The sequence below is a fragment of the Mustela lutreola genome, chromosome 13 (genome assembly GCF_030435805.1).
Source record: "Mustela lutreola isolate mMusLut2 chromosome 13, mMusLut2.pri, whole genome shotgun sequence".
NCBI classification, from domain to species: domain Eukaryota; kingdom Metazoa; phylum Chordata; class Mammalia; order Carnivora; family Mustelidae; genus Mustela; species Mustela lutreola.
The window spans coordinates 60,835,512-60,855,236 of record NC_081302.1 but is presented as its reverse complement, the minus strand read 5'-3'; the positions used below and the strand labels follow the sequence as shown (position 1 = coordinate 60,855,236).

Here is a 19,725-nt window from a genome sequence, read left to right as displayed (position 1 = left end):
CCTTTGGCTCACGACGTCATGATCTCATCCTGGGATCGATCCCTGCATCAGGATCTCTGCTTATCGGAGAGCCTTCTTCCCCCTCTCTCTCTGTCTGCCTCTCTGCCTACTTGTGATCTCTCTCTATCAAATAAATAAATAAAATCTTTTTAAAAAAAACTCCAAAAAATAAAAGTTAAATTTAAAAAGTAGAACAAAAAGAAAAACTAAAAAGGAATGGAAACAAGTTTACATAACTGTATAGCATTTTGGTGTCATAACTACACAAGAAAAGGAACACTTTTTTGTAATTCTAGAACCTAGATTTGGGACTGCATTTTCTTAGCAGGGTGTTCAACAGTATGATGTTATGTTGCTATTTTTAAAGTATTTTATGCATATTGTTGGGAAAAATAGATGTTGCAAAATGTCAGTAATTGTTGAACAAAACCACAGAGGTTCATCAAGGCTGTAAATTAGGAAAATGCAGTCTGGAAAGTTCTTTGACAGATTGAGCAAAGTGGAAGTGAAGTACAAAAATACACAGCACAGCTACCTAACAGTACGTGTTACACGGCACTAAGTCAGGCATTAGGTGTATCATTTGACTCTTGCAGATACTCATTGAGACTCTGATATTTTATTCTTAAGAGAGAGAGGTTAAGTAATTTGCTTCAGATTAGACAGTTAGTGAGTGGGAGGTTGAGATTTAAACCCAGATCTATGTGATTCCAGAGCCTGTGCTTTTTCTACTACATTATTGGAGGATATACAACAAATATTGAGAAGAAAGAACATCAGGAGCTAAATGTTCTATGTAAAGCAGTAGTTGCTGCTCAGAAAATGCACAACTATGCAGACCCTAAGTCAGTATTTTATATTTTCTTCATGCAAGAGCAATGCACTGAAGGAGAGAAGTGTAAGTTTTCTCTTATTTCTGATGGGAAAATGTAAACACATGTACACAAATATCCTTACATTGATGTTGGAGATACAAATTTTGTAAAAGTTGCCGTTGATGACTTAGTGAAAGACACAAACTGAAAGTATGGCAAAGCAGAAAAGAAAAAATCTGGTAGGCATGGGTTTTCATGATGCTGTGAAAAGCTAAAAAACACCTTTCAAAGCTTCCCTTTATGATACTTAAAAGCTCTTCTAAGCTTTGCACAGCCTTTTTATAAAAATTGGCCTTTAAGATATAACTTTAAATATCTTATGTTTCCACCTGTGGAAGATGAGGGCTAATGGAGATTTTGGGGATGCTAGGGCTCCCCTCACCCAAGCCACTCCTTCACACCACTACTGGTTTCCCCAATGATAAAATGTTTTCATTCAGTTCAACACTACTTTCGAAAAGTTCTGGCACTTGAAGTAATTGGAGTAGAGGGATTTCCCTGTTTCAATTTTGCTTATTTATATATGATAATGATGGAAATTTAATTTGTAATTCTATGTACCTGATAACAGTAAGGAAATATATTAGATTTATTATAAGAATTTAAAAATTAATTTTGAAGCTTTTCTTTTTGTCAGAAGCTGTGTTGATCAGTGACTTTGGTGAAGGCTAAGAAAGTTGAAACAAATTTGCAGATGACATACAACTTCTAAGGTAAGCTAATATAACAACTCAATCAAGAATATAAATGTTCTTGGCAGACTCACAGATTACATTAACACACTAAAATAAAATTATCAGAATTATTATAATATCCTGATTTAAATTTCATAAAGCAATTGTAGAAATATTAAATAGACTTCTATTTTTGACAGTATGAAAGACAAGAGTTCTTGAATCCCTCCCTCCACCAAATACCTAAAACACTAGATTCAGTTTATTTATGTATTTATTTATTTATTTATTTGACAGTGAGATCACAAGTAGGAGAGAGGCAGGCAGAGAGAAGCTCCCTGCTGAGCAGAGAGCCTGATGCAGGGCTTGATCCCAGGACCCTGAGATCATGATGTGAGCCGAAGGCAGAGGCTTAACCCACTGAGCCACCCAGGTGCCCTTAGAGTCAGTATTTTAAAAACCTAATTGATGAACCTATTTAAAAAAAAAAAAAAAAAAAGGAAAATTGCGGGGAGGTCTACTTGGCTTTCTGCTGGCATAGAAACTTGTGAAGGGAGAGGGATGGGGACTGGGAAAATTCTTTGGGTTCTCCAAAGGGTAGGGAGCCTCATCAGAGATCATCTTGGAGAGGCAGACAGCTCTGGGTGGTGTTAAAATCTGTCTTACTGGGGTATATGGCTGGCTCAGTCAGAAGAGCATGCAACTCTTAATCTCAGGGTTGTGAGTTCAAGCTCTGCATTGGGTGTATAGATTGCTAAAAAAAAATATAAGTAAGCTTAACAAAAATAAAGTAAAATCTTTCCTGCTAATTCCTAGTTACCAGCTCACATTCACTTGGATTCAAGGCCTTTATTTATATGATTTTCCTGATCCCTGAATACCAATTTTCACAGTCCCCCACAAATGGAGAATTTTAATTTAGAATGGACCTGGATCTCTAACACTTTTTGGTACTTGGCCGAAATGATTAAAAATCCTCTGTGGAGGGAGTTACCAACACAGTTGTCAAAGGATCATCATTAAAATTATAACAAATAGACTCTTACTCATTTTTTTTAAATCACAGAACATGGTTTGTCTCCCTTTCTGATTTCCCTCTCTGATTTCTTCCTGTTTAGCGAACGGAGGGGGTCGGGGGATGGGGTAATAGTGTGGTGGGTATTAAGGACGGCACATGTAGTGATGAGCACTGGTGTTCTATGCAACTAATGAATCACTGAACACCATATCAGAAACTTATGATGTACTATATGCTGGCTAATTGATATTTTTTTAATACTGATTAAAAAAATTTTTTAAAAAAGCAATGAAAGTACAAAAAAAAATTTGAAAAGTCACAGACGATACCAAGGGGGATAAAATCAAAATGTTACGAGCAAACAGCAGAAACCATAAACAACTAAAACAGATCTACAGAGACTTCTGCTATCAGAAATATCCAATACATAAAATAAATAATGTTTAATAAGTAAAATATAAAGAGTAATAGAACCTAAAAGTGACAAAGCACCTTAAAATAAGAACTAATTAGAATATCAGAAATGAAATTGTAATACCAGAACTTAAAGATTAAGTTAAGCCAGAACATGAGGCACAGTTAAGAAGAGACTCCATAGAGGGGGAGCCAAGATGGCGGAGAAGTAGCAGGCTGAGACTACATCAGGTAGCAGGAGATCAGCTAGATAGCTTATCTAAACATTGTAAACGCCTACAAATCCAACGGGAGATCGAAGAGAACAGCAATTCCAGAAACAGAAAATCAACCATTTTCTGAAAGGTAGGACTGGTGGAGAAGTGAATCTAAAGCCACGGGAAGATAGATCTCAGGGGGAGGGCCCGGCTCCCGGCAAGCGGTGGAGCAACGGAGCACAAAATCAGGACTTGTAAAAGTCTGCTACACTGAGGGACATCACTCCAGAGGCTAAACCGGGGTGAAGCCCACATGGGGTCAGCATGGCCCCAGGTCCCGCAGGGTCACAGAAGGATCGGGGATGTCTGAGTGTCGCAGGGCTCACAAATATTAGACCAGGGAAGCCAACTACAGAAACAGAGCCGAGGAGTGAGCTCTCAGCTTGGGGTTACCTTGAACCGGTAGCAGGCTGGGTGAGCTCGGAGCATGGCCGGAGGCCAGGGAGACGGGAGTGATTGGGCACTTTTCTCTGAGGGCGCACTGAGGAGTGGGGCCCTGAGGTTTCGGCTCATCCAGGCCGGAGATTGGGACGCCGCCATTTTCATTCCCATCCTCCGGAACTCTACGGACAGTGTTCAGGGAACAAAAGCTCCCGAAAGTAAACCAAAGCGGATTGCTTAGCCCGGCCCCTGGTAAGGGTGATGCAATTCTGCCTGGGGCAAAGACAATTGAGAATCACTACAACAGGCCCCTCCCCCAGAAGATCAACAAGAAATCCAGCCAAGACCAAGTTCACTTACCAAGGATTGCAGCAGAATTCCAGAGGAGGAGAAAGCAAAGCACGGAACTCATGACTTTCTCCCCATGATTCTTCAGTCTTGCTGTTAATTTAATTTTTTTTTAAAGATTTTATTTATTTATTTGATAGAGAGAGATTACAAGTAGGCAGAGAGGCAGGCAGAGAGAGAGAGGAGGAAGCAGGCTCCCTGCTGAGCAGAGAACCCGATGCGGGACTCGATCCCAGGACCCTGAGATCATGACCTGAGCCGAAGGCAGCGGCTTAACCCACTGAGCCACCCAGGCGCCCAATTTAATTTTTTTTTAATTTTATTTTTTTCTTCTAAATTTTTTTAACTTTTATCTTTTTAATTTTTAACATTTTTAACTAGTTTATCTAATATATATATATTTTTTCTCTTTTTTATATTTTCTTTATTTGTTTCCTTTTTAAAAATTTTTTTTTCCTGAACTTCTTTTTATCCCCTCTCTCCCCAACATGATTTGGGGTCTCTTCTGATTTGGTTAAAGCACATTTTCTTGGGGTCTTTGCCTCCCTTTTAGTATTTTATTTGTTTCTTCATATACTCTTATCTGGACAAAATGACAAGGTGGAAAAACTCACCACAAAAAAAAAAAAAAAAAAGAACAAGAGGCAGTACCAAAGGCTAGGGACCTAATCAATACAGACATTGGTAATATGTCAGCTCTAGAGTTCAGAATGACAATTCTCAAGGTTCTAGCCAGGCTTGAAAAAGGCACGGAAGATATTAGAGAAACCCTCTCTGGAGAGATAAAAGCACTTTCTGGAGAAATAAAAGAACTAAAATCTAACCAAGTTCAAATCAAAAAAGCTTTTAATGAATGCAATAAAAAATGGAGGCTCTTACTGCTAGGATAAATGAGTCAGAAGAAAGAATTAGTGATATAGAATACCAAATGACAGAGAATAAAGAAGCTGAGCAAAAGAGAGACAAACAGCTACTGGATCACGAGGCGGGAATTCGAGAGATAAGTGACACAATAAGATGAAACAACATGAGAATAATTGGGATTCCAGAAGAAGAAGAAAGAGAGAGGGGAGCAGAAGGTATACTGGAGAGAATTATTGGGGAAAATTTCCCTAATATGGCAAAGGGAACAAGCATCAAAATCAAGGAGGTGCAGAGAACCCCCCTCAAAATCAACAAGAATAGATCCACACCCCGTCATCTAATAGTAAAATTTACAAGTCTTAGCGACAAAGAGAAAATCCTGAAAGCAGCCCGGGAAAAGAAGTCTGTAACATACAATGGTAAAAATATTAGATTGGCAGCAGAATTATCCACAGAGACCTGGCAGGCCAGAAAGAACTGGCATGATATATTTAGAGCACTGGACGAGAAAAATATGCAGCCAAGAATACTATATCCAGCTAGGCTATCATTGAAAATGGAAGGAAAGATAAAAAGCTTCCAGGACAAACAAAAACTGAAAGAATTTGCAAATACCAAACCAGCTCTACAGGAAATATTGAAAGGGGTCCTCTAAGCAAAGAGAGAGCCTTAAAGTAGTAGATCAGAAAGGAACAGAGACAATATACAGTAACAGTCACCTTAAAGGCAATACAATGGCACTAAATTCATATCTCTCAATAGTTACCCTGAATGTTAATGGGCTAAATGCCCCAATCAAAAGACACAGGGTATCAGAGTGGATAAAAAACCAAAACCCATCAATATGCTGCCTACAAAAAACTTATTTTAGACCCGAAGACACCTCCAGATTTAAAGTGAGGGGGTGGAAAACAATGTACCATGCTTATGGACATCAGAAGAAAGCTGGGGTGGCAGTCCTTATATCAGATCAATTAGATTTTAAGCCAAAGACCATAAGAGATGAGGAAGGACACTATATCATACTCAAAGGCTCTGTCCAACAAGAAGATCTAACAATTTTAAATATCTATGCCCCTAACGTGGGAGCAGCCCACTATATAAACCAATTAATAACAAAATCAAAGAAACACATCAGCAATAATACAATAATAGTAGGGGACTTTAACATTCCCCTCACTGAAATGGACAGATCATCCAAGCAAAAGATCAACAAGGAACTAAAGGCCTTAAATCACACCCTGGAGCAGATGGACATCACAAATATATTCAGAATATTTCATCCCAAAGCAACAGACTACACGTTCTTCTCTAGTGCACATGGAATATTCTCCAGAATAGATCACATCCTGGGTCATAAATCAGGTCTCAACCAGTATCAAATGATTGGGATCATTCCCTGCATATTTGCAGACCACAATGCTCTGAAGCTAGAACTCAGTCACAAGAGGAAATTTGGAAAGAACCCAAATACATGGAGACTAAACAGCATCCTTCTAAAGAATGAACAGATCAACCAGGAAATTAAAGAAGAATTGAAAAAATTCATGGAAACAAATGATAAAGAATACACAACAGTGGGCACCTGGGTGGCTCAGTGGGTTAAGCTACTGCCTTCGGCTCAGGTCATGATCTCAGGGTCCTGGGATCGAGTCCCGCATGGGGCTTTCTGCTCAGCAGGGAGCCTGCTTCCTCCTCTCTCTCTCTCTCTCTCTCAGCCTGCCTCTATGCCTACTTGTGATCTCGCTCTGTCAAATAAATAAATAAAATCTTAAAAAAGAAAAAAAAATCTCCAAACAAAAGCCCAGGGCCAGATGGCTTCCCAGGGGAATTCTACCAAACATTTAAAGAATAACTAATTCCTATTCTCCTGAAACTGTTCCAAAAAATAGAAATAGAGGGAAAACTTCCAAACTCATTTTATGAGGCCAGCATCACCTTGATCCCAAAACCAGACAAGGGTCCCATCAAAAAAGAGAATTATAGACCAATATCCTTGATGAACACAGATGCAAAAATTCTCACCAAAATACTAGCCAATAGGATTCAACAGTACATTAAAAGGATTATTCACCACGACCAAGTGGGATTTATTCCAGGGCTGCAAGTTTGGTTCAACATCCGCAAATCAATCAATGCGATACAACACATTAATAAAAGAAAGAACAAGAACCATATGATACTCTCAATAGATGCTGAAAAAGCATTTCACAAAGTACAGCATCCCTTCCTGATCAAAGCTCTTCAAAGTGTAGGGATAGAGGGCACATACCTCAATATCATCAAAGCCATCTATGAAAAACCCACCGCAAATATCATTCTCAATGGAGAAAAATTGAAAGCTTTTCTGCTAAGGTCAGGAACATGACAGGGATGTCCATTATCACCGCTGCTATTCAACATAGTACTAGAAGTCCTAGCCTCAGCAATCAGACAACAAAAGGAAATTAAAGGCATCCAAATCAGCAAAGAAGAAGTCAAACTATCACTTTTTGCAGATGATATGATAACTATATGTGGAAAACCCAAAAGCCTCCACTCCAAAACTGCTAGAACTTGTACAGGAATTTAGTAAAGTGTCAGGATATAAAATCAATGCACAGAAATCAGTTGCATTTCTCTACACCAACAACAAGACAGAAGAAAGGGAAATTAAGTAGTCAATCCCATTTACAATTGCAGCCAAAACTATAAGATACCTAGGAATAAACCTAACCAAAGAGGCTAAGAATCTATACTCAGAAAACTATAAAGTACTCATGAAAGAAAATGAGGAAGGCAAAAAGAAATGGAAAAATGTTCCATGCTTCTGGATTGGAAGAACAAATATTGTGAAAATGTCTATGCTACCTAAAGCAATCCATACATTTAATGCAATCCCTATCAAAGTCCCATGCATTTTTTCAAAGAAATGGAACAAATAATCCTAAAATTTACATGGAACCAGAATAGACCTCAAATAGCCAAAGGAATATTGAAAAAGAAAGCCAAAGTTGGTGGCATCACAATTCCGGACTTCAAGCTCTATTGCAAAGCTGTCATCATCAAGACAGCATGGTACTGGCACAAAAACAGACACATAGATCAATGGAACAGAATAGAGAGCCCAGAAATAGAGCCTCAACTCTATGGTCAACTAATCTTTGACAAAGCAGGAAAGAATGTCCAATGGAAAAAAGACAGCCTCTTCAATAAATGGTGTTGGGAAAATTGGACGGCCACATGCAGTAAAATGAAATTGGACCATTTCCATATACCACACTCAAAAATAGACTCAAAATGGATGAAGGACTCAGTGTGAGAAAAGAAACCATCAAAATCCTTGAGGAGAACACAGGCAGCAACCTGTTCGACCTTAGCCACAGCAAAGTCTTCCTAGGAACATCACCAAAGGCAAGGGAAGCAAGGGCAAAAATGAACTATTGGGATCTCATCAAGATCAAAAGCTTTAGCACAGCCAAGGAAACAGTTAACAAAACCAAAAGACAACTGACAGGATGGGAGAAGATATTTGCAAAGACATATCAGATAAAGGGTTAGTGTCCAAAATCTATAAAGAACTTCTCAAACTCAACACCCAAAGAACAAATAATCCAATCAAGAAATGGGCAGAGGACATGAACAGACATTTCTGCAAAGAAGACATCCAGATGGCCAACAGACACATGAAAAACTGCTCCATATCACTCGGCATCAGGGAAATACAAATCAAAACCACAATGATACCACCTCACACCAGTCAGAATGGCTAAAATTAACAAGTCAGGAAATGACAGATGCTGGCGAGGATGAGGAGAAAGAGGAACCCTCCTACACTGTTGGTGGGAATGCAAGCTGGTGCAACCACTCTGGAAAACAGCATGGAGTTTCCTCAAAAAGTTGATAATAGAACTACCCTATGACCCAGCAATTGCACTACTGGGTGTTTACCTTAAAGATACAAACGTAGTGATCCGAAGGGGCATGTGCACCCGAACGTTTATAGCAGCAATGTCTACAATAGCCAAACTATGGAAAGAACCTAGATGTCCATCAACAGATGAATCGATAAAGAAGATGTGGTATATATATACACAGTGGAATACTATGCAGCCATCAAAGAAATGTAATCTTGGCATCTGTCATGACGTGGATGGAACTATAGGGTATCATGCTTAGTGAAATAAGTCAATCAGAGAAAGACAACTATCATATGATCTCCCTGATATGAGGAAGTGGAGATGCAGCATGAGGGTTAGGAGGATAGGAGAAGAATAAATGAAACAAGATGGGATCGGGAGGGAGACAAAGCATAAGTGACTCTTAATCTCACAAAACAAACTGAGGTTTACTTGGGGGAGGGGTGTCGGGAGAAGGTTGGGTGGGGTTATGGACATTGGGGAAGGTATATGCTATGGTGAGTGCTGTGAAGTGTGTAAACCTGGCAATTCACAGACCTGTACCCCTGGGGATAAAAATACATTATGTGTTTATTAAAAAATAAAAATGGAAAAAAAAAAAGAGGAGACTACATAGAAGACCATCCATAGAGAAAAATGTTATTGAAAATAAAAGACTGTGAGATGATCTAATCAAGAGTTCCCAAAAAAAAAAAAAAACCCTAATATGAAATAGGGATGAGGCAATATTTGTAGTTGCCTTTAAAGTTTTGCCAGAATTGATAAAAGACACAGTTGTCAGATTTAAGGAACCCAGTGAATCTCAGTCAGGGTAAATAAAGAGAAATACATCTTACGGTTGTCCAGGTATAGAATGCCAAGCATAGAGAGACCAGTAGGTCACACCCCACACTTTAAAATATACTGTTCTAAATGGTGTATTTCAAAAAGGAAAATGGTCCAAAAAGGTAGGTGTGAAATAAAAGAAGAAATAGAAAATAAAGAAAACATGAGTGAAGCTAAGCCAACATTGGTGGAAGAAAATAGTAATAATAATATAGTCGCCCCCCCCCCACCTTTATTAAAAGATTTTTATTTTTAGTAGTCTCTGTACCCAGCATGGGGCTCAAACTCATAACACCATGATCAAGAGTTTCACGCTCCACTGACTGAGCCAGCCAGGCACCCTTATAGTAGTGATCTCTTAATCTGTGGTTTCACTTACCCTTGTTCAGCCATAGTCTAAAAGCAGATGGTCCTCCTCCTGATGTATCATCAGAAGGTCACTAATGGCATAACTATATCACAATACCTATATCATTCACCTCACTTTGTCTGATTATGTAGGCATTTTATTATCTCACATCATTGCAAGAAGAGACGTGAATATAGCCCAATAAGATATTTTGAGAGATAAAGACATCACATTCACATAACTTTTAATATATTATTATAATTATTCTATTTCAGAACCAGAAGTATTAATATCTTATTGTTCCTAATATAGAAATTAAACTTTATCATAGGTAGGTATATATGTATAGAAAAAATATAGTACATTGACCCCTGAACAGCATGGGTTTCAACTGCAGGTTTTGTACGGTACAGTAAATGTGTTTGCTCTAACTTACGATTTTCTTAGCAATATTTTTTCTAGCTCACTTTATACAGTATACAGAATACAGTATATAACACCTGTAATATATAAAATATGTGTTAACTGACTCTTTATGTTATCAATAAGGTTTCCAGTCAATAATAGGGAAGGAAAGATTTTGGCAAGTCAGAAGTCACACATGGATTTTCAACTGCATTCTCCAAGCTCCGTGTTGTTCAAGGGTGTGTGTGTTTGTGTATGAGCTCTCTCTATATGTAATATATATGGTACATACATATAGGGTCCAGTACTATCTGTGTCTTTAGGACTTTAACTGGGGGTCTTGGAACATAACCCCCACAGGTAACCGGGCACTACTGTAATAATTTGTTGTTAACAAGCAAGGCAGAACTACAATATTGTACTGTACATGGACCATTTACATGGCCCACTGTGCCATGTACATCAGGGATTGATTGGAATTTCAGTATTCTAAGGTCCATGTGCTATGTGAACCAAAGGTAAAAACATTTTAAATGTAACCAATGGAAGAAGACAAATAAGAGTGGTTTTTTTTTTTAAGATTTTATTTTTAAGTAATCTCTACACCCAACATAGGGCTTGAATTTACAATCCCAAGATCAAGGGTCACATGCTCTACCAACAGAGCCAGTCAGGCACCCTTAGAGTGTTTCTTTTTTAAACCAGAGAAGGAAAACAATGAAATGAGGGAAAAGAAAAAACAAAATGAACAGAAGACAAGAAGTAAGTACTCATTTTTTGTCTTCCTTTACTCAGCCTAGCATTTTGAGATTCATCTATGTTGAATATACCACAGTTTATTCCTTTTTATTGCTGAGTAATATGTCATTTTATGGATTTACCACAATTCACTTATTTATTCATTCACATATGGATGGAAATGGGCTGTTTCCAATTTTGAGCTACTACAGATAAAAATACCATGAATATTCATCTACAGGTCTTTATATGGACATATGCTGTCTTTTTTCTTGATAAATATGTAGGAGTGAAATAGTTGTATCATGTGGTAGGTGGGTGTTGTACATTTTAAGAAGCTGCCAGGTTTTTCCAAAGTGGTTATCAACAGGAAGATGAATAACCAAGTTATGGTATATCCTTTTAGTGCAATACTACTCAGCTGTACTCTTGACAAAGAGGAGGAATCTCAGAACAATTATAATACATAGAAGAAGCCAGACAAAAAAGAATATACAGTATTTGATCCCACTTATTAAAAATTCTCAAAAATTTAACTTATAGTGGCAGAATGAATATCAAATGTGGATGCACCAGGGGATTCTATGAAAACGGAGGGAATAGATGTGACCATCTAAATATTGAACAACAGGATTTATTAATTAGGATTAAGCTATTTAATGACATCAGGCAAAGATAGCTTGGGCAGCCATCTCTATACTAACCTTACTATATAGCAGAAATACCAGGTACGAGACAACTCTCCTAGAATGAATCAGCCTTGCCAAATTTAACCTTTTCCTCTCAGCATATGTTTGAGTGGCTAACCAGTGTCTCCTCTGAATGATGCATTCATCTTTTATATATATATTTTTAAAGATTGTATTTACTTATTTGACAGACAGAACACAAGTAGGCAGAGAGGTAGGCAGCGGGAGAGGGAGAAACAGGTTCTCCGCTGAGCAGAGAGCCTGATGGAGGGCTCGATCCCAGAATCCTGGGATCATGACCTGAGCCGAAGGCAGCCGCGTAACCGACTGAGCCACCCAAGAGTCCAGGATTCATCATTAACAGTTTCAGTTAGGCTATAAGCAAGTAATGCAGCCCTAGAAGCCATTTTATCTCTTTAGGTAATGTTATACATATCTATTGGTTTTCTGTGGTAGATGTTACAGTTAAATTTATAGTATTCAGATTACTTACAGTGTTTCACATTATTTGAGTTACCTTACTCTCTTCTCCCCCTTTCTCTTGGTACCATGAAAAATCCTATCTTTTCTTTTTCTTTTTTTTTTAATATTATTTATTTATTTGAGAGAGAGAACAAGAGTGAGCACAAGCAGATAGAAGAGCAGAGGGAGAGGGAGAACCAGGCTCCATCCCAGGACCCTGACATCAAGACCTGAGCCGAAGGCAGATGCTTAATCAACTGGGCCACCCAGGCGTCCCTGTCCCTAAGTTTTTAAAAATGAATTTTCAGTGGGGAAAAAATACAACTTAAAAGAATTAAGTGAATGAATACTTACTGACTTAAAACTGTGGGTTATATCATTTTCTTAGACTTAATTGAAGTCCCAAGTTAAATTAATTCTCAGGTATTTAAGAGTTTTAAAATAAAATCACATTTTACTTCCCTGTTCTAGGTTTCTATCACTAGTATATAGAAATGTCATTGATTTGATTGGAATAGGTGCTTTATTTTGTTAATTTGCTGAGCAAATTGTATTTAAATCAAAGAGCTTGTTAATTTGACTTATCTTCAAGCCACATGAGATCATTTACCTTAATTTGGTTAAGTGCTTGTCTAGTTAGAGAGCTAGACGTCCTCTCTTCAGGGTTTTTGAATATTTTTAAATCTCAGTTATTAGAACTAAATTCTGTGTTGTATGTGTTTTTCATGTTTTCATATCACAGAAACCATGTTAATGTAATGCAGATCACAACTTAGTTCTTCTCATGGGAGGTTGGGGTTGACTCAGCCATGAATCTATCATTTTCAAATAAATAACTTGGATCCAGAGAATTGAATGTGTATGTGAGCTATAGTTTAAAGGGCTGTGAGACAGAATGAAACTTATGTGTATAGACAGTTTAACCACATAAGTTATTCTGTTAGTCTTGATACAGAAAGTTTCAAAGGGAAGTTTGACAAGTTATCTTTAGGGGCTTGAATTCTAAAAAAAAGCTTTTTTTTTTTAAAACTGACATATAACATAAGGTGTATAATGATTTGATGTTTCTATATTTTACAAAATCATCACCATAGTAAGTCTAGTTAACATCCATCACCACAGATAGTTAGAAAAATTTTTCCTTGTTGTGATGCCTTCTAAGATTTATGTAAGATGTAAAAATCTTCTAAGATTTTTAACAACTTCCAAATATGCAATACAGAGTTAACTATAGTTGCCATGCTGTATATTGTATCTTCATGAATTATTTTATAACTAGACGCTTGTATTTTTGAGTCTCCTCACCCATTTTGTGCTCCCCCCATCCCCTGACTCTGGCAACCACCAATCTGTTCTCTTATCTGTGAGCTTGGTTTTGTTTTGTTTTTTTAATTCCACATATAAGTGAGATTGTATGGTATTTGTCTTTCTTTGCCTGACTTATGTCACTTAGCTTAATGCCCTCAAGTTCCACCCATGTTGTTGCAAATGGCAACACTTCGTTCTTTTTTATGAATAGTATCCCATTATGATATATAGATAGATAAGTAGATATAGATATAGATCACATCTTCCTTATTCATTCTTCCATCGATGGGCACTTAGGTTGTTTCTCTATCTTGGCTATGTAAATAATGCCACAATAAACATGGGGTTGCTTTTTTTTTTTTCAAATTCGTGTTTTCATTCCCTTTTATAAATACCCAGAAGTGGAATTGCTGTATCATATGGTAGTTCTTTTTAAACTCTTTTAAAGAAATGTCTGTACTGTTTTGCATAGTGACTGCACTAATTTATATTCCTATTGACCGTGCATAAAGGTTTCCATTTCTCTACATTCTTGCCAACAGTTCTTTCTTGTGTTTTTGATGATAGCCATTCTGAAAGATGTGATATCTCTTTGTGGTTTTGATTTGCATTTTCCTGATGATTAATGATGTGGAGTATCTTCAGATGTGTCTGTTGGCTATCTGTATGTCTTTTCTTTATTTTTAAGATTTAATTATTGAGAGAGAAAGAGTGAGTGAGCAGGGGAAGGAGCAGAGGGGGAGAGATAAGCAGATTCCATGCTGAGTGCAGAGTCTGAAACAGGGTTCAATCCCAAAATCATGACCCAAGCCTAAATCAAGAGTTGGATGCTTAACCAGCTGAGCCAACCAGGTTCCCCTGTATGTCTTCTTTTGAAAAATGTCTATTCAGATCCTCTGTCCATTTTTTAAAAAATAGGCTCTACACCCAAAATGGAGCCCAACACGGGCTTGAACACACAGCTCCAGGATCAAGACCTGAGCTGAGATCAAGAGTCGGATGCTTAACCAACTGAACCACTCAGGGGTCCCTGTTCATTTTTTAATTGGATTGCTTGGGTTTTTTGCTATTGAGTTGAATGAATTCTATATATATTTTGGATTTAACCCCTTGTCAGATATAAAAAGTATTTAAAACTATAGCTAAGAGGGGCTTAGGATATTCAAAGAAAAAATAGAACTTTTTAAAAAAAAAATGTTATCTATTTGAGAGAGAGAGTGTGAGACAGAGAGAGGGTACAAGTGGGGAAGGGGGAGAAACAGGCTCTGCTGAGCAGGGAGCCCAACTCGGGACTTGATCTCAGGACCCCGGATCATAACCTGAGGCAAAGGCAGACACTTCACCAACTGAGCCACCCAGGTGCCCCCCAAAATAGAAATTTTTAATGGAGAAACACGTCTCTTTGAGAACACTGAATATTTAATAAAAGAATTAAGTGATGGCCCTAAATGACCTTTATTCTTGCCTTAACTTACCAGCACTCTATTTTGCAATTAAAATATATTTTGGACTTCTGAATTATGCATTTGAAATAGAAAATCAAAGTGTTATGGGTTTAGTTGTAAGTATATCCATAATTATATTTTTTCATATTTTTTTCCTCGTATCATTTTACCCTCTGCTAAGTAATTTGGAACTAGAGCTACAGATCAGATTCTTGTGATACTGGAATTGCACTAAATTTATGACTTAATTTAACAGTAACTACTCCCATCTTTAATTTATACCATGCTGCCTTTCTAGGTATTCTGTCAGAGGCTTAAGGTGGGAGAAAGTGAAGCAAGAAGCTATGGATTGTCGGCCAAAGGAATGATAGCAAGACACTGCAGTTTAGATCAAGAGAAATATTAAAAACTGAACTAGGAACTGATGTCCAGAAATAAGTAGGTGATGGAGTGTGGTACATGATCAGTAATGCCTCACCTTAAAGACATGGGAGGAAGAGAATGAATAGTTGGGCAGAAGAGTGATCTTTAAGGCCAAATCACCATATAATCTATACTAAGAAAATTATCAGAAATGGATACAAAGACTTGCTTAAAGGATATGTGTGGCATTATTAATGATAGACAAAAGGAAGCAATCTAAATCACCTATCATAGTAGCTTTATGGGACGGTGTGCAGACTTCATAATGAGAGGCAGAATGAAGTAATGGGGAGATTTATTTTAACAGGACTGTATCTGGGTAGAATTGTGTCATACAACATTCAGGAGAATTGATAATGTAGTTGAAACTACCTAGCATGGTACCTGGGACATAGAAAGCACTTGAGAAATGTTCGTTACTTTGGGATGTTGGGTAAGAACTCAAGAACTGGATTTATTATCAAGTGCATCTCAAAGGACTTAATCAAACTCCTGGTATACTTCTCTAAACCTGTTTTCTTTTATTTCCTCCTTATTGTCAATAGCACCACCATCCATCCACCTGCCCGCGTCAGGAATCTGTGAGTCTCTTTTATTTTATTTTTTTATTTTTAAAGATTTTATTTATTTATTTGACAGACAGAGATCACAAGTAGACAGAGAGGCAGGCAGAGAGAAAGGGAGAAGCAGGCTCCCTGCTGAGCAGAGAGCCTGATCTCAAGGGACTTAAAAAAGGAAAGACTTAGAGAATGGTGGCCCAGGCAGCCTCAGTCTTGGACTTACTGGATAGGGATACATAGCCCTTCAGGTAACTGAAGGTCCTTTGTATTTTAGCGAGTTGGAGGATAGGGGTGACAGAGGAAGTATGAGGAAAGAAGAAAGAGAACTGAGCTTTAAATTTTGCACATTACCTTGAGGATGCCGACATATCCAAATATCAACATATTGCATGTATGTTGCAATTTAAGACAATTTGCAAAATCTTCTATTGGTTGTATAAACTGGTAATATTCATGACACCATGTGTATTTCATTATGTAACTATCAGTTACATGTTTATTGTTATTTCGGTTTATTTTTTAACTCTATATATTTATTTAGCATTTAATAATTTATGGCTTTTTTAATATTATCACCTGCTTATATCCAAAAAGTTACAAGGAACACTTTAAGGTATTCTCTTCATTCCTGTATTTATCAATAGAAACAGTAATACTCTGGAGAGGAAAAATCTGTGAAAAATGATTTTTTCCATGAAATATTCAAGGCTCAGTGGCGCCTGGGTGGCTCAGTGGGTTAAAGCCTCTGCCTTTGGCTCAGATCATGATCCCAGGGTCCTGGGATCGAACCCAACATCGGGCTCTCTGCTGAGCAGAGAGCTTCCTGCTTCCCTTCCTCTCTCTCTGCCTGCCTCTCCGCCTGCTTGTGATCTCTTTCTGTCAAATAAATAAGTAAAATCTTTAAAAATAAATAAATAAATAAAATAAAAAAGAAATATTCAAGGCTCTTTTTTCCCCTTAATTGAATCAAGGATCTTGCTATTTTATAGAAACACCATTTGCATCTAATTTACTAAGTAGCTAAGAAACAAAATAAATTTTTTTGAAAGAAAATAAATTTTAAGAAATAAGAGAAAATAGGTGTTGGGCCACACACTCTGAGCAAGTCTTGGCTTCTGGCACTGGGCCAGGTCTTGTAGCCCCAGGGCTTTTCTCTTCCCGCCCCCCACCACCCAGCAGACACTGGTGGCCGCGCAGCAGCACTCCCAAACCTTTACGCATTTCTCAGTGTGAAATGGAACCTTTGAAACTCAGGTGTGGCATCAACAAAGTCAAATATGGCGGCACCGGTCAGGAATACCTGTATACTCTTCCTAACTCAACACAGGAGAAGACAGAGGAGATGTGTCCACAAGAACGGACCCAAGTGCTATGAAGAAAGAAAAGTATATCAGAAAAATGAGGAAAATGATTAGCATCTCAGTTATTTTTCCTTTCCGTTACTGCAGAACCTGATTGACTTTCATTCATTCTCCAACTACAAAGAACTCTCACAAGCTTCTGATCTAGAATCCCAGAAGAGTCCAGATTATTAGATTTCTTCTAACGTTTGTGGTTAGAAATGCCAAATGATTCGCAGTGTACTAAGAGGGTGATGAGAGACAATGATAGTTAATTGGGCATGGAGCCAGTGCAGACTAAGATCAAGCAACTTTCTAAGGGGCAGCTATAACTAAGAGAATTATTAAGTGATAACTATTATAGATGGAAAATGAAAAAAAAAAAGAAGTATTTGATAGACAATATCACCATTCGGTCCAGCCAGTCACCCAGGAAAAACATTCAGTCCACTAGATGTGTGATATCCCAGAATAAATTCCATGTACCTGCTGTCAGAACAAAAGAGAAAGAAAATATATCCAAAGTATGAAGAATTGTGAGGTTATCATTTTATAACAGTGCACAATAAGCAATGTTGAGCAGATATGAACATAGAATTAATGAATAATAATGAAAATAAAAGAAGTCTAAATAAAGAACTTTGATTTGTGGGAAAGAAAGAATTCCCTTTTGTTGCCAGAGAAATTGTTATTAAAATAACTTTTGAAGCAATATGTATGCCAAAATTCTTGATAATTCTTGATTGTGGGAGTTAACCAAAAATGAATTAAAACTATTCATAAACTCATCTATTTAGAAAATATCCTCTGGTGCACATATCTTCACAAAATAATCTCCTCTAGTAAGGAGATGTTTTTAAATATAAAAGATCAAAATTACAGTAATTTTGAAATCACAATAAGCCAAATGTTATTTCAGTTATAATGCTGTATAAAACCAATAGCTGATATTAGTAGAAATGCCAGAGGATTTGAACTCTGGTGTTTCCACCAACAAGCTGGCATCCAAGGCAAGCTTTTTAACCTTTCAGTTTCAATTTTTAAAATCTGAATCTGCTGTACTAATAAATTTGTTTTCTATTTCTTATCTGTAAAGTGGTGCTACTATGATAATATTTCCTTCTTGTTCTTTTCAAGGCTTTTGTAAAGAATATATATATGAACATTTTTTGATATTATAAAATGCTGTATAGATAATGATGAATATTAATTTCAAGGATTTTGTTCAAATTTGTATGAACTTAAAAACAACTTTGCAAACATCTTTGAGGAAGCCATTTAATTTCTGAAATTTAGGAATATATATTCAAAAAGCTTAGTTGTGCTCACTAATTTATATATCTATACTGTATTTTTTACTTAACTTTTGTGGCAGACTATTGATTATCTATGCAAAAGTCATACCAAACCTCCCACTTTCATGACTTCTTCTCATGATTGAGGCTGAAAAATGCCAAATATTCATTTTTTTTCTAGGCTCTTTTGCACTTAGGGGGAGCCATTTTAGCCTTTTCTGGCCAATGAGATATAGTTTATTGGAGGATTTCCTGAACAGCGTTTCCTGTATGTTTTCCTCTTAACCATGACTTTTTCTCCTTTTTTCCTGGCTCTGTTTCCCATTTCCTTTTCTTCTTCTTTCATTCCAGTCTTCATGTTTTTGCTAAAACATTTCCCCTTGCTGGAAATATCTTCCCCCTCCTTCTATATTGCTATCTAAATCCTAGTACTTTTTCAAAGTGCATCTAAATTCCCATTTCTTCCATTAACCCGTTACCTTTTCCCTCCTCACTAGGTAATATCTGTATTCTAGGTTGTGATACTTGGTCCCTTGATTATTTACTCTTCCTTTTATATTTTGTTCAGTCTTTTTATTCTCAAAAACGTATAATTATTTCGTACAGATAACTGTGTTGTGTTTTTTTCCCAAGAGTCATAAGCTTCTTGAAGGCAGGTCCTTTATCACAGAGTTCTTTTGAATTCTTTAGAGAGCTTGGTACTATAGTAGACTTGTAAAAATACCAATAAAAATTGTTAAATGTAATAGTGGAGAATTAGGCTATAATGTGCAGTTAGTTTGAAAACTGGCTGCATGTCTAAGTCTTCTGAATTATTGATATGACATTGTATTGAAAACAGTGACAACTTTTGTATATGTTTATCAGCTATGAAAAGCCAAGATCTTTCTTTAAAATGAGAAAAAGTTTATTACTATTAGATGATCATTTCATAGCTTCTTTCAAAGGAGAACTAGCATCATGATTTTTAGATCCTAACTTATGCTTAAATTATCCCTGAATAAATTTTGAAAAGATTATAAAATAGGAAAGAAAAAAATGAAGCAGCATCAACCTGTCTACATACAAAGAAATGGTTAAATAAATTGTGGCACACCAATATTAAGGAACACCATGCAACTTCTTAAAAAGAATGGTCTTTCTGCTAAATCTGCCA

At 37.0% G+C, this 19,725-nt stretch overlaps 1 protein-coding gene across 15 annotated transcripts in view; it reads left to right on the top strand.

Annotated features, from left to right (window-relative positions):
- CAB39L (calcium binding protein 39 like) overlaps nucleotides 1-19,725 on the top strand; it is a 124,887-nt gene that overhangs the window by 10,940 nt on the left and 94,222 nt on the right. For 3 of the 15 annotated variants that reach the window (XM_059144483.1, XM_059144466.1, XM_059144468.1), the window contains exon 2: nucleotides 1,513-1,588. The exons of 2 other annotated variants lie outside the window; for them this stretch is intronic. The gene's annotated coding sequence lies outside the window, so the exon portion shown is untranslated. Of the gene's footprint in view, nucleotides 1-745; nucleotides 899-1,512; nucleotides 1,589-15,919; nucleotides 15,956-19,725 lie in introns of all 15 variants that reach the window. 10 more of the 15 variants (XM_059144476.1, XM_059144477.1, XM_059144467.1 and 7 more) reach the window with 7 other exon arrangements.